Source organism: Oncorhynchus keta, chromosome 4 (assembly GCF_023373465.1).
Source record: "Oncorhynchus keta strain PuntledgeMale-10-30-2019 chromosome 4, Oket_V2, whole genome shotgun sequence".
NCBI classification, from domain to species: domain Eukaryota; kingdom Metazoa; phylum Chordata; class Actinopteri; order Salmoniformes; family Salmonidae; genus Oncorhynchus; species Oncorhynchus keta.
In genome coordinates this window covers 40,287,949-40,305,679 of record NC_068424.1, presented here as the reverse complement: position 1 = coordinate 40,305,679, position 17,731 = coordinate 40,287,949, and the positions used below count along the sequence as shown (strand labels likewise).

Here is a 17,731-nt window from a genome sequence, read left to right as displayed (position 1 = left end):
GTTATGAATATAACTCATCCAAAAGGTAAAGGAACTTTGAACATAGTCTGAACTTTTAACTTACTCTGCCAGTTGTCTGGATGTTTGGTACTTATGCAGTGGGTTTGTAATTTAGGGTATAATTTTCTCCGGGCCTGACACTGCCTTTCAACTGATGTTCTAATCCTAATAGACAATGGGGTCTATTCATTGTGCTTTTAAGACAACTGGGAACTCTGAAAAAAAAAAGGTCAAATCGTGACATCAGTGATCTTCAGCTCGGAAAGTTGTAACTCTATTTGTGTATGTGTGGCCGATGTGAAATGGCTAGCTAGTTAGCGGTGGTGCGTGCTAATAGTGTTTCAGTCGATGACGTCACTCCCTCTGAGACCTAGAAGTAGTTGTTGACCTTGCTCTGCAAGGGCCGCGGCTTTTGTGGCGCGAAGGGTAACGATGCTTCGTGAGTGACTGTGGTTGATATGTGCAGAGGGTCCCTGGTTCAGGGCGAGGAGAGGGATAGAAGCTATACTGTAACATATGGACCCTAAAACGTTTGGTATTAGTTCAGAACCTATCAACTTCAAAACAGTCTGAATGACATTAATGAAGTCTATGGATTGAGAAGACGTTATTATTATTTTGTGCCAAGGATGAAAGTTGTATATACATGTAGTTATTACCATGCATGAGATCCCCACATTGTAGCCTATACATTTAATATATTCACGGATCATGTACTCTACCTTGGAAAATAAAGGTTACAAAACAACAAACCAGAGTGCAAAACAAAATGCACACATATTCAATTACACAGTATAAATATTCATAGCTACTGGTTACAGGTCAACACTAAACAATCATGGGATAATAACGACAATCATGAAAAGAAATGGAGAAAATGATTTGAAACAGTACTTGTCATCTGGTTGAAGATTGACGTAGGCTACTCTCCGTTTATTAGAATATAGACAAACATTTGTCGGAAAGTGGAATATCCATTTAATGTGATTATATTTGTAGTACCAATCAAACTGTAAGATATCGTTCACAAACAAAAGCAGTTTCGTTTTACATAATACAGGACAAACTGTGATTACATCCTGCAGTGATAAATGCCCTGGCCTGTCATAGGATTTGCCAGATTTGTGTCATACTCTGGGTCTAGTCCAACACAGGAGGTCGCTAAAGCACACAATAAAATAATAAAATAACAGGTAGTGTATTAAGTTGTTGAGTGGAAGTGAGAAGTCCAAATATGAGAAAGAATGAATGCCCCTTTGATTCTTTACTAAATGAAGTTTTCTGTATCGCCCAAACAGTGTCGCTGTGTCCCATTCAGACAGGCCCAGCTTCAAGGGAGCCTGTATGTGTACACCCTTTACCAGACCAGTCCCTAACAGACACAAGGAAACTGTTGTCACACCCTCAGTCAGTCTACTCAGTAATGACTGTTATAGTAGTCGTAGATGTCAACAATTCCCCCAAGAACCTGTTGCAAAGTGTGTATATATATATATATATATATTTTTTTTTAAACATACAATATCCATTAAAAGTAGGTACCTTATAAAAGAGAGAGACTGAACAGGCTACGTAATAGGTTACATAACAAAAACCCATCCATACACAACATTCAAGAAATTGATTTGTCAAGAGAGGGCTATACCAGGGTTAGTTTTGGGAGAACTTTCATTATGCTCATACATGTCACCAGTAGCCATATCCATAATAACGGATAATAGCCTGTAATAGAATATGGGCGTGTCTTAAATTCATGACGTCACCCGGTTTTTCCTGTGAAATTGGGGCTTCGTTCAGATGAGTGCACTGCGGATTTGTCTCTTCATCTAATTTTGCGAAGAAAAAGAGGTTCGCGGCTACTGGAAAATACTAAATATATCTAATAAGTACACTTTTATACAACCAAATAGTAGATCATATTTTTCCCTTTCGCAATGGAGTAACTGTTTAAGGAATGACCCGTGGGGGAGTAAATCGACCGTGACTTTTTGCAGGAGGAGAAAGTAGCTCCCTTTGCCAACAAGGCAATTGTTGCTGTGTCTACGCTGGGTAGCGGATCACTACGGATATTTTGAAAAGGATAGATACATTTACGTATGTTGCCTCGGCAATAAATCACGAGGAGAAGGTAAATGTTATAATTTGATAATTGTATGAACCCTGTTTTTATCCGTTCGTTGATTACTCTCCAACCAAAGTCTATTCTTTTTCCACATGGATGAAGGACTTGGATGATGGATATACTATCTAGAATTCAAGTTTTTTTTACAGGCAGACAGTAGGATCTTGGCAGTCTTCCAATTTGGACCAAAATAAATATTTTGGGTGGAGAGAGAATATTTGTTCCAGATGGATCTCAATCTGTCTTTATTTTTTGTAGTTGAGGTAAAAATCTTCACATGATCTGGTAAAGAGAAATATATTTTGGACAGTATATTGTTTTTAAGTAGTGTTTCGAACAACATTTCATTTGACAATTTTGCCTTCCATGTTTTTTTTTCATTCAACAACGAATGTCATACTCTTGATAATCTTGCCGTGTTTGTAGGCGAGTTGGATAGGCTATTGTGCTTGATGCCTGTCCTACATTGGGGGCCACAGGTCTATAATAGATAATAAACCGGGTTGTTTGGCTCTTGGATGCTGATTGGCTGAAATCTGTGGTATATTTGTACTGTTATATTTATGTTGGTAACCGGTTTATAATAACAATAAGGAACCTCTGAGGTTTGTAGTATATGACTAATATGCCACTGCAAAGGGCTGCTTCGAGGATCTCTGCATTGTGTCTACTAAGAAAAGCCCTTAGGCGTGGTATATTTAAGCAATAAGGCCGGAGAAGGTGTGGTATATGGCCAATATACCACGGCTAAGGGCTGTTCTTAAGAACGATGCAATGCAGAGTGCCTGGACACAGCCCTTAGCCGTGGTATATTGGCCATATATCACAAACCCCCTAGGTGCCTTATTGCTATTATAAACTGGTTGCCAAAATAATTAGAGCAGTAAAAATACATGTTTTGTCATACCCCTGATCTACCATGGCTGTCAGCCAATCAACATTCAGGGCTCGACCCACCCAGTTTATAATGGCCAATATTGTTTAATTATACACAAAAATTTGTCACAGTTAAGGGATGAAGAAGTTAGCTCCTTGTGATCACATATGATCCGTGTCTCATACAAGTATGATCCGTGTCTCATACAAGTAGGTCTGTGTCAAATTAACAATAAATAATCTTATAGACTAAGGCCACAAAGCTGCTTCTGTTGATGGTCATCATCACATTAACTGTGGTGTTGATGCTTGAGAGATCGGTTTGTGTATACTGAGAAGGCCACTGCGTGTGTGTGTGTGTGTTGAGATGTGTGTTCGGGTCATGACACGTAGATAACATCAGGGCTAGGGGTGTCCCAAAGAAGAACACAGCCAGTGGTTATGACTTCAAAACAAACAAGTCTACACACTCAGCCTCCTTTTAGTCTTATAGAGCGACATCTTTCTCTCCTGATACAGTCAATGTCATTTTCTTTGATCCACCACCAATCAGCTTACAAAATCAACAGCTTCCGACATTCAGTTGCCCTTTATAATGTAAGATGATAAGTAAGGATCATATCATGTCCACCTTACCCTACACCCACTTCAATTTGCATACTGCCCGAATAGATACACAGATCTATTGGGATTGCCAACACACTGCCCTATCCCATCTGGACAAGAGGAATACCTATGTAAGAATGCTGTTTATTAACTACAGCTCAGCCTTCGACACCATAGTACCCTCCAAGCTCATCATTAAGCTTAGGGCCCTGGGTTTAAACCCCGCCCTGTGCAACTGGGTCCTGGACATCCTGACAGGCCACCCCCAGGTGGTGAAGTTAGGGAAAAAAACTCCACCACACTGATCCTTAACATAGGGGCCCCACAAGGGTGCATGCTCAGCCCCCTCCTGTGCTCCCTGTTCACCCATGACTGCGTGGCCATGCACGCCTCCAACTCAATCATCAAGTATGCAGATGACACAACAGTAGTAGGTGTGAGTACCAACAATGATGAGACATCCTACAGGGAGGAGGTGAGGGCCCTGGCAGAGGGGTTCCAGGAAAATAACTCAACGTCAACAAAAGGAAGGAGTTGATTGTGGACTTCAGGAGACAGCAGAGGGAGCTCGCCCCTATCCACATCGGCAGGACCACAGTGGATAAGGTGAAATAGTCCACCAACACAGATAGTGTAATGAAGAAGGTGCAACAGCGCCTCTTCAACCTCAGGAGTCTGAAGAAATTTGTCTTGGCCCCTAAGACTCTCACAAACATTTACAGATGCATCCTGTCGGACTGTCGGACTGTCCAGTTGCCTAGTATGGCAACTGGACCTCCCGCAAACACAGGGCTCTCCAGAGGGTGGTGCGGTCTGCCCAATGCATCACCGGGGGCAAACTGCCTGCCCTCCAGGACACCTACAGCACCAGATGTCACAGGAAGGCCAAAAAGATAATCAAGGACATCAACCACCCGAGCCACAGCCTGTTCACCCCACTATCATCCAGAAGGCGAGGTCAGTACAGGTGGATCAAAGCTGGGACCGAGAGACTGAAGAACAGCTTCTATCTCAAGGCCATCGGACTGTTAAATAGCCATCACTAGCAGGCCTCTACCCAGTATCCTGCCCTGAACTTAGTCACGGTCACTAGCCAGCTCCCACACGGTTACTCAACCCTGCACCTTAGAGGCTGCTGCCCTATGTACATAGACATGGAATCGCTGGACACTTTAATAATGGAACACTAGTCAATTTAATAATGTTTACATACTGTTTTACTCATATCATATGTATATTATTTAATCTACTGTATTCTAGTCAATGCCACTCCGACATTGATCGTCCTAATATTTATATATTTCGTAATTCCATTTTTTACATTTAGATTTGTGTGTACTGTTGTGAATTGTTAGATACTACTCCGCTGTTGGAGCTAGTAACACAAGCCATTTGCTACACCCCTAATAACATTGCTAAATATGTGTATGCAAAAATTGTTTTATTTTTGGAAGGAGGAGTGAGATGTTGTGCACTGTGCAGGCTGTCACATTAATTGGATCAAGCAGAAAAAGGCCCCCATTTAATCTCAGGTATGATGTCTGTTGTGTTTGTGTGGTTTTCTTTAACCTTGTAAATACAGCTGGCCGAGGCGAGCTGACTTCTCAGTGTGGCTAGAGTTTTTAATTAAGGGAATGGAGTGGTGGAATGAGGGAGGAAGGAAAGTAGAGGAAGGGAGGAGGAGAAGGATTAGGGCTAATTGAGGGAGAAGAAGAGAGAATGGGTGTGTGTGTTTACACGTGGGACATTGTGTGTGCGTGGTGTGTGTGTGTGTGTGTGTGTTAGGAGAGATGGAGGGTGGAGACAGTAGGTACTGTAGGAGATGCTAGGCTGGGGATCTACCAGCTGAATGGATGTGACCTCCAACCCCAGATAACAGCTGCTGGAGGGCTGGCTTTTCATCTGATTTACAGATTCACTGACAGAAGACCCCGCCCTGCCGTTCTGGGAGTCATGTAATGTTTTGTGTGTGTGAGACATAGACCTCCTGTCCCTCTGAGATGGAAGTGATGAATGTGCACTACATCTGCTGCTACTCCAACACATGATTTGTGCTGAAAGGGGAGATTTGTTTAGAAAACAAGTTGTACAAGGCCTGCCTGTTACACCCATAACACACAACAAGGAGTCGTCTGACTACAACAAACATATGATAACAATGTGGTTATCATGTTTTGTTTGTCAGTAAATCACTGTCTGCTCTAACTATAGCACATCCTGGAATCACCTAAGGACTTTAACCGTGGGAGAGTGGGCAAATTTAGAATTCATAATAAGTTCTCAACTTGATTTTTAGTCCGACTTCAGTCTAATTATGAAATCATCTCATGCTGATGTTAGAAATAAACTGTGCTCTATTGCAGTGTATAAAGGTATAAGAATAGGCATGATTTACTGTGTTTTAGCCATTGGATTACATATAGAACCGTGAGTTATAGGATTTCTATGGTCAAGCCTATATCGGATTGATTTCCACTCTTATAAAAGTATGTGTGCTGTCTGGGTTATAATTGTCATTTTGTGTGTGGAAATTGCAGGTTAGGGCTTTGAGTTTAGGTTTGACCTCCTCGGTAGTTTACATAGAGTGTGGCCCTAAGGCCCTGCCAGTCCCCTCTGACGGAGCCATTTTGTGATTTCCACGTCCAGGTCTAAAAACGGCATCAAAACCACTCCGAGAAAGGGTGTGGTTAAGGTTGTGCAAGTGGAACACTATTCCCTATGTAGTGCACTGCTGTTGACCGGGGTCCATCGTGGAATGCAGGGGTGCCTCCATAGGGGATGCCATTTGGGACAGAGCCTTGGTTTAGTCAACCTGGCAAGGCTACAGGAGGTCTGTGTTGAAAGTGGGCCAAACTCCTTGTATTGTTAGTAAATAATAGAGTGGGATGATCTCAGGCTCTGTGCAGCCATATTATCTCAGCCGGTGTATAGTCAGATGGTGTTTATTGTTATGACAGTTTGAACATTGGAGGGCTTTAAGTAGAATTGAGGACTTGCACTTTTATTTTTATTTTTTTACAGTGCTTTGCAATGTGAACGTTCTATTTTGGATGAGTTTAAATTTGTTTTAATTAAAAGTTACACCATACAGTATATCTTTGTTTAAGATAATGGATTACCTAACATTTACCAGACCGTCATTGCCATGGTATTCAAATCTATACTCTATGCACTCGCGTACCGGAATGAACAAAGTGCCTGTGTTCAAGCTACATGAATGATATTTGTTAAATGTTGATCTTTAAGGGACATTGAAGGGACTCTGCATGGTCCTCGCCTAGAAGCTTCTGTTCCTACAGAATTCTGAGACCTCAAGGGTCATGCATGGTCACTTAGTTGCATATTTTCTTTTAGCCTATAGCCCAGAAATGTAAAGGTTTGTAGGCTGTAGGATTCAATGCAGTTCTGTTCAAAATGGCTTTTCCCCTTGTTACAAATGCTAGCTTTTAATTTGCTTTACTAAGACATAACATGGATGAATAATCAATGCTTTGTGCCATTTCAGGTGAGTAGAAGAATGCAAAACCCAACACAATATTCAATTGCAGCTTCTGAAAAAAATTACATATTGCCTTGCAATGAAAGTTTACCTTTTTTCCCCCAACGATTCCAGGAGGAAGTAGTGAGTGCTTACTGTTCTAGGCCTGCAGAGATTTAATTCCTAGTCTAATACAGTGAGTTTTCACTGTCTATAGTTGTCTATAATCTATAGTTGTCTATATTGTCTAATTGGATACATGCAGCTTCTCTTCTGTCATTACATGTTGCCCTATAAGACTAAATAAACCCTTGCTCACCAGAATGTCATAAATACACTGAAACAAATATAAACGCAACATTTGAAGTGTTGGACCCATGTTTCATAAGCTGATCCCAGAATTTTCCCATACTCATAAGCTTCTGTCAATCAAATTTGTTTACATCCCTGTTAGTGAGCGTTTCTCCTTTGCCAAGATAATCCTGACGGGTGTGGCATATCAAGAAGCTGATTAAACAACATGATCAGTACACAGGTGCACCTTGTGCTGGGGACAATAAAAGGCCACTCTAAAATTGGACTGTTTTGTCACACAACACAATGCCACAGATGTCTCAAGTTTTGAGGGAGCGTGCAATTGGCATGGACTGTTGTTCATGTTCATTTCTCTATAAGCCACCTCCAACGTAATTTTAAATTTGGCAGTACGCCCACTGGGACTCACAAGCGCAGACCACATGTAACCACTCCAGCCCAGGACCTCCACATCCAGCTTCTTTAACTGCAGACCAGTCTGAGACCAGTCACCCGAACAGCTGATGAAACTGTGGGCTTGCACAACTGAAGGATTTCTGCACAAACTGTCAGAAACCGTCTCGGGGGAAGCTCATCTGTGTGCTTGACATCCTCCCCATGAATCCTGGTTTCAACAGTACCTGGCAGGCGTGTATGGGGTCATGTGGGCGAGCGGTTGGCTGACGTTAACGTCGTGAACAGTGTGCCCCATGAGGTGAGGCGGAGTTATGGTATCGGCAGACACTGCCATCCTCCTCTTTTACCACTTCACTAAATCTTTCCCAAACATGACTTTTCTTGCCCTTCCTTCTCTTTATTTTGAACTCTTCATTTCAAAGCTTTTTTTCTTATTGAATTATTGAACTCCACCATTGTCCTTTTTGCCTCCGTGGATCGAAGTTAACTTGTTCTGCCCGTTCTCAAAAGCATTCTCTGATTGGCGTATAGGCTATTTGGCAAGCATACAGTTAGGCCCCAAAGCTTCCGCGCTAATGCCAGATAGCCTAAAATAATGATAGGCTACACTGAGGTTTTTCTATCAATATAAATTGCACAAGAATGATCCATTTTTAATGGATTATTTAAGGTATTGTTTTCTCTTTATTATTCAACGTCTATTATTAGTGGCTTATTATTAACATCTTTAACAACTTTAGTAAATTAGTCCTTAGCTCAACTGGGAACACAGTAGCAGGCAGCTAGCAGGATTTTCTACGGCAGGCTGAGGGACTTTACTAATCCCCCATATGAGCATCTGTGTTGATCCTGCTCCAACATCAAGGCTTTGAGAAACTGATCAATCACTTCTCACAGTAAATATTGACCTCTTTAATGGTCATCTGTCTTCTGCCATGACGCTTCGAATAGCTACCCAAACATCCTTATTTGTCAAATGAATTTATTATTTTTGCGAGACCTTCTCTGACAATAATTTCTGCCACTATTATCCATTAAAGATAAGCTCTGGGTGGTTGCGGTAGCAGTGAATGGTCTTGTTGCTGTGCTGTGTTGCTGTGTTTTCCAGAACTTAAATCATTGTGGATGGATAGATTTAAAGATGTGGCCTATTGCCAGGCAGCATGTCGGCTATCTTCCTGTGTGATTGAGATGAGCTTCCTGTGTTCCAGCAAAGGAAGGGCCAATTCAGCAAACCAATGCAAGAGAGAGATGTCTCACTGTACTCCTGTCAGACCTGGGTTCATATACTATTTTGAAATAATGTCAAATATGCTTGATTGAGCTTGCCTGGTTTAATGGACCAATAGTATAGACTGTAAACGGCAAACACCACCCACCTTACACTCCAGGCATTCGAGATCAAAGGTTCAAAGTATTTAATTGATTTCAAATAGTATTTGAACCCACGTCTGACTACAACTGCTGCTGGTCTGAACTCCAGCCCAGAGAGCAAGCCCCCAGGCTCATAGTATTCATCTCCCTTATTTTATCTCTGTACGGGTGGACTCATTATCATAGCTCAGCTGTTCGTTCGGGCCATGGGTATGTGCGACAGGAAAGAAACTCAAGTACTATGAGTAGCACAGAAATGGATTGTGTATGGAAGTGATTGCTATCCGTTAGCTAAGATTCAGATGAAATCAAATGTCTGTATATTTCCCCTTGCCTGAATGATTTTATGGATTCATCATTTGAGATGGTATGGCAAATGGATACTTTTTGAGGATGTATGCTTCTTACACTAAGCATCATGCTCATAGGCCTAGTCTGTGAGATGGTTGATTATTATCGGAGGGTGAAAACCATATGGGCGAGTCAGAAATAGTCAGGACTGACGGGAGTAGTGTGAACTTGGCCATGCTCCAGATATTTTGGGTCCTTCTTTTTATTTGGCCTAGTAGTCCTTGTTATAGGCCTAATGACAATTTCAACTGGGGAATTGTATTATTAGGAGAATTATTAGTTTTGCAAGACTAGAAGCAGATGTATTTTTGAAGGGGAGGGGAGACAAAAATAGGCTTAATTGAAAACGCACTAGAAAAGCGAAAGTGCTATAGATTTTTTTTGAAGGACTGCAGGGAGCTGAAGTACCTTCCAGTCAATATTCTTCACAAAGTTTTATTTTTAAAACATCTGTTGTTATTGCAACTGGAATCAGCTTTCAAACATTGAGTGACCTTTCTGGGGATATTCCAGTGGAATTGTGTTCGTGTAGGCTATATATTTTAACATGGCGGATTTCTATTCCATTCTTTATTCTATTCTGTGACTGAAGAGCTCTCATTAGTAGGATCTACACTAGCTCTCAAAGCATGCTGGCAATTTGGGACAGTGAAGACATTATCAGGATCGTCTCGGCTCAGCCTCTCCTACTCCGGGAATAGGTCCCTTCCCCTCTGACCTTCTCTTCCGATGGGTTGAGAAGGAGGCGAGGACAGAGGACGTGAGAAATCAAGGAAATGCATATGAGATTCTCCCATTGTAGTGGTTAGAGCGTTGGACTAGTAACCGAAAGGTTGCAAGTTCAAATCACCGAATTGACAAGGTACAAATCTGTCGTTCTGCCCCTGAACAGGCAGTTAACCCATTGTTCCTAGGCCATCATTGAAAATAAGACTTTGTTCTTAACTGACTTGCCTAGTAAAATTAAATTTAAATTAAAATAAATTGCTTTTGTCTGTCATAAGAGGGTCTGTTGAGATGGGGGAGGAGCATAAAGAGGAGGGAGAAGGAGGGAGGGACCAGAGTGGCGCAGTCACTGTAAAAGTTATTTTCTCTGGGTTTAAGGCAGCCCTTTCCCTGTTACAAAACCTTATTTTCCTGTTTTTCCATTCCTTCTTTTCATGGCTAGAGAAGGAGAAATCCCAATGCAAGCTCTCTCTGGAGCATTGTCACAGTGGAGTACTGCCAAGTTCTCTCTCTGCTTTACCCAGAAAAGCAGCTAGCTTGGGATTTGTGACTACTATTATTGCTGCTGCTGCTAGGAAGCATTTGCTGACGTGTAGATATTTCTAAAGCAGAGGAGCTGACAAATAAAGCCTGTCGTGGCTAAGGCCTGCGAGCGACTCAATCTGATGCTTAGAGTCACACAGCTTTCAACAATCTAGACATGCAGAGATTGTTTTAACCCTCTCCCATCCAGCTTTATACACGATTGGTCAGCTTTGTTTTTTTTTGTTTTTTTATGTGTCTTTATTTATCCAGGAAGCTCCATTGAGGTCCTAGAAAACCTTTTTTACAAGAGAGACCTGGCCGAGAGGCCAGCTAAATAAAAAACATGGAAAGTGCTCCGAGTGGGCTGTATGTTTTTCGAAGGAAAAGGGTGGTTATCATGGGGAAAATACCAGGCAGAGGGAACGTTGGAACGTTGTAGGAGAGATGGGCATGACAACTGGTGCCTGTCCAAATATGGAAGCTCTACTCGGCTCAGGAACATGGCTGTGAGTGCTCTGGTTTCCCCAATGAAGTGCAGGCACCAGGCAGGCAGCTACTATCCTGGTCTGACTGCTGAAAGTATTGTGTGTGTGTGTATGTTTGTGTGTGTGTGTGTACGTGTACCACCTGGATGATGGTGTTTGAGGGAGCTGCCCCACTACCACGCTGTCTAAGCACCAGTGATCTATGTCTGGTTTTGGACATGGTTGAGTTTAACTGGAGATCTGTCTGTTTTTGTTCCACTCCCAGAGGAGGCAAATACTTTCAGCAATTTGGTTGTTAAGTCAAGTTCCCATAATAGTCTCAATCCCCCCCTCCACGCTGTTGGCCCCTGTGTTGTATATCTGCCCAGTGAAAGATCTTTCCAGGAGGTACTGATTCTTAAGTTAAGTTACCCTCATGAGCTGCATACCACTGCTGGCTTGCTTCTGAAGCTAAGCAGGGTTGGTCCTGGTCAGTCCCTGGATGGAAGACCAGATGCTGCTGGAAGTGGTGTTGGAGGGCCAGTAGGAGGCACTCTTTCCTCTGGTCTAAAAAATATCCCAATGCCCCAGGGCAGTGATTAGTGTAGGGTGCTGTCTTTCGGATGGGACGTTAAACGGGTGTCCTGACTCTCTGAGGTCATTAAAAGATTCCATGGCACTTATTGTAAGAGTATGGGTGTTAACCCCGGTGTCCTGGCTAAATCCCCAATATGGCCCGCAAACCATCACAGTCACCTAATAATCCCCGGTTTACAATTGGCTCATTCAACCCCTCCTCTCACCTGTAACTATTCCCCAGGTTGTTTCTGTAAATGAGAACGTGTTCTCAGTCAACTTACCTGGTAAAATAACGGATAAATAAAAAAGTTAAAAATAAAAAGATGCAACCTCTCAAAAGCAGTATTGTGTAGGGTTATCATCTTCGATAACCCTTGTGTTGGTCTAAATGTTATCTTATGTTTTGCTGCCATGTCCCTAGTCCCTCTGAAGACTTGAAGAACATTCCTGCCTCCAGCTGCTAAGCTTCATAGAATAGAAGTAGCCTTGTTGTTTTTCTCACTTGACACCTCGCTGGCATTTTACAGGCATATTTTCTCATTCGAACGTTTCCTTGGAACTCTGTACTGGACTAAAAGTCAAACCAACAGGAATGTTGGAGAAAATAACAGGGGCTGTGGTTTTGGTTCTGACCAAAAACATATAAATTATCTTCATTTACACTGTCCAGAGATCTCAGTTGATTATTTGAGCTGGTACAAAGTAGGTGCAAGACATTTTGGGCTCAAATCGGTGTTGTGTGAACTTCAACTTTTGCTGAAGACATTTACAACATTTAGTCTCTAACATAAAGACTTCTCAACAACTGAATCACATTATAGATTATTAGCTTAGATTTATTAGGTCTAGGATACATTCCTTTAGAGTTTGGAGCCATGGGCTGTTGGCCTTTGGTCAGTTGCATTTCTGCAACACAGAAGTTGGGTAATGCCATGGCAGAAGAACTAATTGTGGCTCTCAGCTCTTCTAAATTCAGTCAGTCAGCCAGTTAGCCAGCCAGTCAGTCTATCAGTCAGTCTGTCAGTAAGTCAGCTATTCAGTCTAATCTTGGGGTCGCAGACAGGCTGTCTGTGCAGCTAGGCTCTGTATAGAACATGATGGAGTACACACACACGCATATACACACACAGAGGCGCTAAGGAATGCGTCACTCAACACCATACAGTACTGACTGCCAGAACTCCCCCTCCCCATGTAAAGCACTGAAAATACAGCAGCACTCTTAATGCAGTAACTCTGCCTAGCGATTGGTGTCATTGACAAGTCAGGGGTCAACTGTATATTTTGGTCCTAAGACAGGTCCCTACCACACATTTCAATGGTGTGTAAAATGGGGAGGAATCCGAATTCATAACTAGCTTCTTTATCTCTGGCCCGGCTGGTCGTACCAGCGTTATTGTAAACCATGTGCATTACTGTACACAAGTTCAGCATGCTGATGATTATCAGTTCTATGTTGGACAGATGTCCTCAGTATATAGGCATTTGTAGAGGATTGTCCTGAGGTCTAATCCCTAGGGTTGGTGTGTTGAACTGAGACAGGAAGTTGGACATAAATTCTTCTAAATTCTCCATATTGGTGCACTCTCAACCCCCTCTTCCACCCAGTGCTTTCTCAACCCCCTCTTCCACCCAGTGCTTTCTCAACCCCCTCTTCCACTCTCAACCCCCTCTTCCACCCTAGGGGATTCTGTGATGTATGCTGTGCTTATCCGTTTTCCCGTAGCATTGCCCACTTAGCAGATTCTTCAAACTGTTAAAGGGCGACTGCACTTCCTGATTTGGCCTTGTTATTCTTTAATGTTCATTAAGAAATGCTAGGGGCCATGACTGAAGTTAAACAAGAGTTGTCTTGGAGGTGTGGTTTAATGTGGGTGTTTCTTTGCCCAATAATTACAACAAACAAGGGCAGTAGCTATCTAGTTCGAGTTGAAACATTATTGAAAGCAAGCTGGCAACATGCATCAAACATGTTGTCAGGTTTGCTTGATTATGAGCTAACTAGCTTGCTAATGTTAGCTAGCAGGGATCAAACCTGTGTACAGAGGCAACGTTAGCTAATCAAATCTTCCTCTCATATTACATCACAGTATCATAGCCTAGTACTATTACAGAATGTGGCGTTGATAGACATGGCAGCTCTTTATCTAGCTCCTAAGTACACGAGCTCGTCTACAATTAAGTAGACACACTCAGGGTGAGGTTCTCACATCAGGGACTTTAACATACTCTGTTTCACAGAATCATATATTCCTGTCTCCGTCCATACAGCCAGCTGGGTTCTCAGTACATCACGCAGACAGGAATAAAGAACTCTCTGGGAAGAAGAAAGGCAGATGTGTATGTTTCATGATTAACTCATGGTGTGATTGTGATAACGTACAGGAACTCAAGTCCTTTTGTTCACCTGACCTAGAATACGTCATTATCAAATGTTGACCATATGACCTCCCAAGAAAAATCTCTTCGGTTATAGTCACAGCCGTGTATATTCCCCCTATATTCCCCCTCAAGCCGATACCACGACGGCCCTCAAGGAACTATACTGGACTTTGTGCAAACTGGAAACCATATATCCTGAGGCTGCATTTATTGTAGCCGGGGACTTAAACAAAGAAAATGTGAGGAAAACACTACCGAAGTTCTATCAACACTTTGCCTGTAGTACTTGCACTTCAAAAACTCAAGACCATTGTTACTTTCCCCTCCCAGATTGCTACAAGGCCCTCCCCCGCCCTCCCTTCTGCAAATCAGATCACGACTCCATCCTGCTTCTCCCTTCCTATAGGCAGAAACTGAAACAGGAAGTACCTGTGCTAAGGTCTATTCAACGCTGGTCTGACCATTCGGAATCCAAGTTTCTATATTGTTTTGATCAAACAGACTGCAATATGTTCCTGGGTTCCCTCTGAGAATAACATTGACGTATACACTGACACAGTGACTGAGTTCATCAGGACATGTATAGGGCATGTTGTTCTCACTGTAACTATTAAAACCTACCCAAACCAAAAACCGAGGATAGATGGCGGCATTCGAGCAAAACTGAAAGCGCCAACTACCACATTAACCATGGCAAAGTGACTGGTAATATGGTTGAATACAAACAGTGCAGTTATAAGGCAATCAAACAGGCAAAACATCAGTACAGCGACAAAGTGGAGTCGCAATTCAACGGCTCTGTCACGGCTCTGTCACCTTACAGATCCTTATTATTCTCTATGTTTGGTTAGGTCAGGGTGTGACCCGGGTGGGAAAATCTGTTTTCTATTTCTTTGTGTTTTTGGCTGAGTATGGTTCCCAATCAGAGGCAGCTGTCTATCGTTGTCTCTGACTGGGTATCATATATAAGTTGTCATTTTCCTTTTGGGTTTTCTGTATAGTTGATTTTGCCTTGCAGAACTGTGCGCTTTCGTTTTGTCGTTGTTATTTTGCTTTTGATGTCATCAATAAAAAGCACGATGTACGCCTACCACGCTGCACCTTGGTCCGGTCATTCCACAAACGAGAGCCATAACAGGCTCAGACACGAGATGTACGTGGCAGGGACTCCAGATAATCACAGATTACAAAGGGAAAACCAGCCACGTTGCGGACACCGACGTCTTGCTCCCGGACAAGCAAAAATCCTTCTTCGCCCGTTTTCAATGTCACTCCAATTGACATACCACCCTAATAGATCCACAGTCTATGCAATCGCCATCACACTGCACACTGCCTTATCCCATCTGGGCAAGAGGAATACATATAAGAATGCTGTTCATTGACTTCAGCTCAGCCTTCAACACCATAGTACCCTCCAAGCTCATCATTAAGCTCTGGGTCTGAACCCCGCCCTGTGCAACTGGTTCCTGGACTTCCTGACAGGCCACCCCAAGGTGGTGAAGGTAGGAAACAACACCTTCACTTCGCTGATCCTCAACATAGGGGCTCAGCCCCCTCTGTACTCCATGTTCACCCATGACTGCGTGGCCACGTACGCCTACAACTCAATCCTCAAGTTTGCAGATGACACAACAGCAGTAGGCCTGCTTACCAACAATGACGAGAGCCTACAGGGAGGAGGTGAAGGCACTTGTGAAGTGGTGCCGGGAAAATAACCTCTCCCTCAACATCAACAAAATGATGGAGCTGATTGTGGACTTCAGGAGACAGCAGAGGGAGAACGTTCACATCGACGGGGCCACAGTGGAGGTTTAATGTACAAGTTCCTCTGCGTATACTTCTGACAGCCTGAAGTGGTCCACTAACACAGACAGTGTGGTGAAAAATGTGCAACAGCGCCTCTTTAACCACAGGATGATGACATTTTTTATCTTGGACCGTAAAATCCTCACAAACTTTACAGATGCACCATTGAGAGCATCCTGTAAGGCTGTATCACCGTCTGGTACAGGAACTGCTTCGCCCGCAACCGCAGAGTTCTCCAAAGGGTGGTGTGGTCTGCCCAACGTATCACCGGTGGCACACTGCCTGCACTCCAGGACACCTACAGCACCAGATGAGCACCATACGTAAAACACTAAAGAAGAATGGTGTTCATGGAAGCCACTGCTGTCCAAAAAAAAACATTTTGCAAGAGAATGTTAGGCTATCTGTCCACCAATTGAAGCTCAACAGAAGTTTGGTGATCCAGGACAACGACCCAAAAACATAGAAGTAAATCAACAACAGAATGGCTTCAACAGAGGATAATACTCCTTCTAGAGTGGCCTAGTCAGAGACCTGACCTCAACCTGATTTGAGATGCTGTGGCATGACCCCAAGAGAGCAGTTCACACCAGACATCCCAAGAATACTGCTGAACTGAAAAACATTTTTGTAGAGCAATGGTCCAAAATTCACCCTGACCGTTGTGCAGGTCTGATTCACAACTACAGAGAATGTTTGGTTGAGGTTATTGTTGCCAAAGGAGGGTCTACCAGTTATTAAATCCAAGGTTTCACATACTTTTTCCACCCTGCACTGTGAATGTTAACACGGTGTGTTCAATAAAGACATAAACTTATAATTGTTTATGTGTTATTAGTTTAAGCAGACTGTGTGTTGTCTATTGTTGTGACCTTGATGAAGATCAAATCAAATTTTATGACCAATTTATCAGCGGTCGACGTCACCGGTCTTCTAGCCATCGGCGAGCCATTTTTCATGTTCCATTTGTTTTGTCTTGTTTTCACACACATCTGGTTTCAAAACCCTAATTACATGTTGTATATTTTCCCTCTGTTTCCCCCATGTCCTTGTCGGGAATTGTTGTACCCATGGGTTTGTTGTTTTGTATGCCGTTAGTTTATTTATTAAACTGCTCCGGATATTCACCAAGTTTGCTCTCCTGCGTTTGACTTCCCTGCCACCAGTTACGCACCCCTTACAAGTACATACTGTTTTGCTCACTTCATATGTATGTATTGTATTCTAGTCAATGCCATCCTATTCACCTTTTGCAGTGTATAGAATAGTATATATATATATATATCCTTCGTATCCTATTTCCTACAGAAATACTAAATATTCTATCCACATACTGTCCATAATGTCTATACATCCCATCTCATATACATCTACAGTGCATTCGGGAGGCATTCAGACCCCTTGACTTTTTCCACAATTTGTTACGTTACAGCCTTATTCTAAAATGGATTAAATCGTTTTCCCCCCCCTCAGTCAACACACAATAACCCATAATGACAAAGCAAAAACAGGTTTAGACATTTTAGCAAACTTGTAATTTTGATCAAATACTAATATCACATTTACATAAGTATTCTGACACTTACTCAGTACTTTGTTGAAGCACCTTTGGCAGCTATCACAGCCTCGAGTTTGATTGGTATGGCGCTACAAGCTTGGCACACCTGTATTTGGGGAGTTTCTCCCAGTCTTCTCTGCAGATCCTCTCAAGCTCTGTCAGGTTTGATG

At 42.6% G+C, this 17,731-nt stretch overlaps 1 protein-coding gene across 2 annotated transcripts in view; it reads left to right on the top strand.

Moving 5' to 3' along the window:
• Positions 1-1,770: 1,770 nt before the first annotated feature.
• LOC118374915 (integrin beta-1-like) overlaps positions 1,771-17,731 on the top strand; it is a 45,817-nt gene continuing 29,856 nt past the window's right edge. For both annotated transcript variants that reach the window (XM_035761411.2, XM_035761404.2), the window contains exon 1: positions 1,771-2,128. The gene's annotated coding sequence lies outside the window, so the exon portion shown is untranslated. The remainder of the gene's footprint in view (positions 2,129-17,731) is intronic.